The sequence below is a fragment of the Cynara cardunculus genome (assembly GCF_001531365.2).
Source record: "Cynara cardunculus var. scolymus isolate 2C chromosome LG 11, CcrdV1, whole genome shotgun sequence".
NCBI lineage: Eukaryota > Viridiplantae > Streptophyta > Magnoliopsida > Asterales > Asteraceae > Cynara > Cynara cardunculus.
Window position 1 is genome coordinate 4,374,373 of NC_037538.1, and position 2,084 is coordinate 4,376,456.

Sequence of the window (2,084 nt, forward strand, 5' to 3'; positions counted from 1 at the left end):
AAACACTTAGCTACTTTCGTTCGGTTTGAAAATCTCACATTTTTGTCTCACACCCAAGCTATAAAAACTTAGCTACTCATAACGGTAAGTAAAGAATAAATGACGGAAAGTAAAGACATAAATGTAGATTGCGTAAAATAAATAGCGATAAAGTAAATGACGGAAAAGTAAATAACGGGAAACGTAAATAACATAAAAATAAATAACGAGAATGTAAATGACGGGAAAATAAATGACAAGAAAATAAATTGCGGAAAGTAAATGACGGAATGTAAATGACAATAATHGTAAAGAAACGTAAAATAAAGAGCGAGAAATGAAAGACGAGAAATGAAGAACTTGAAGAATTTCACAAAAGAGTCTTCACAAATCAGCTCTAACTAGCTGATTTTGAAGTGTAATGTATGTTAATTGGCTCYCTAAACAAGTGGGTAAACACTCCTATTTATACAAGGAGTTGAGCACAAAACAACAAAACTATTATCCAAGGGTTAATACCCAAAATTTAGTACAAAAAGGGATCCTAAGCTAAGTATTATCCATTGGTCCAAAACTTTCCAGATTTCTAAAATCTTCCAGCTGGCATCTGGTTGTCCTCCATTCAGCATTCAAAAATCAGCAGCTTAATCGTTAAGCCCTTGCCCAACCGTATGTGCATCAGATGGGTGCTGCTGCAGTGCTGTAGCATTAGGCTGTTTTACAAAAAATTATCCGTTAGCTTATATTTTCATGCCCCAACAAGTTAAACCACAATATTTTAGCTCCATAACAAAATAAAAGAGAAATAAATTAAAATGACTCAAAGTGGGAATGAAAGATAACTAATTTAAGCTAAAAAGATGTAAAACGGATGCATTATGTGTTGAATTCTCAATACCTATCACACCCCCAAACTTAAACCGTTGCTTGTCCCCAAGCAACCAAAAGACAAATATAAAGACTCTATTTACACAAAAAATTCTGCATGATCAAGGCATTAAGTGCCAATCAAACAAGAGTTATACAAACGTGAGGTTCATAGCTTTTCATAATTTCCTAGATGAGTTTATTCAAAACCAAACCATTTTATGTGAACCATAAGCTAGCCTTCCCTTTTCTTTGTTAGTTCAAACACAATCACACATAGGATCAATAGGGCTTAAAAGGGYTAACTCTCTTTGGCGTTTTCTTTTCTCTCATTGCCTTTTTCCAATTATACTCCACATATGAATTTTTTCAAATTTTTGGGCACTTTGGCCTCTTTTGCTTGGAGTGTGCACATAGCCCCTATGGGACTTTTATTGTGCTAATTTGAAACACATAGCCCCTATGGGACTTTTATTGTGTTTACCTAAACCCTTATGATGATGATGAGTCAAATTAGAGCTTTGCTCTATGGTATTGATACATAGCCTCATATAAATGCTTCCCCCAAACTTGAAATTTACAATGTCCTCATTGGAGCTTTGTGGGGTAGAGAGTGTTTTGAAGGGTGCAAAAAGGCCGAATATGAGTATAGAAAAGAAGGCCTAAATCATGTCCGATTGTGAGTTGTGTGATCAAAATTTTGTCCCAAAAAGTGGTTGGCTAGTTCTAGTTTTTCATCAAATGATTCGGGTGAATGTCCAAGAATCCTCAAAATTACTCAAGCTATGAACTCATGTGCATAAGTCTTATCCGAAGTGATTATGCAGGAAAATAAAGCTAATAAACAAGTAAAAATGATTCCCAACTCAAATAAACAAAATATGGAGACAAAAGTATGCGATAGAACCTGTCCTACTCCGATGGAGTAGGCTGTGTGCGCCGAACAGCCGCATCTAGTTCTGCCTGAAGCCGTGCATTTTTCTTCTTGTAACGTGCCAACTTTTTCTGCAGCTTGGCGATGGTACTTCCAGCCCGCTTCTCCAGCTCTTCAATCGTACCACTGTTCYKCTTTTCCAGCTCCTCTCTGAGTGTCTTAAGTCTTTTCCTTGCTTGCTTGTCATGCCGCTTTATTGTGGCTGCAAACTCAGCCTGCATTGCATCAATCTTCTCGACCATCTCAGACCGATGGTCCATCAAGTTGTCCATCATACTGCTGCCCTGTGCGAACAGATCCTCCA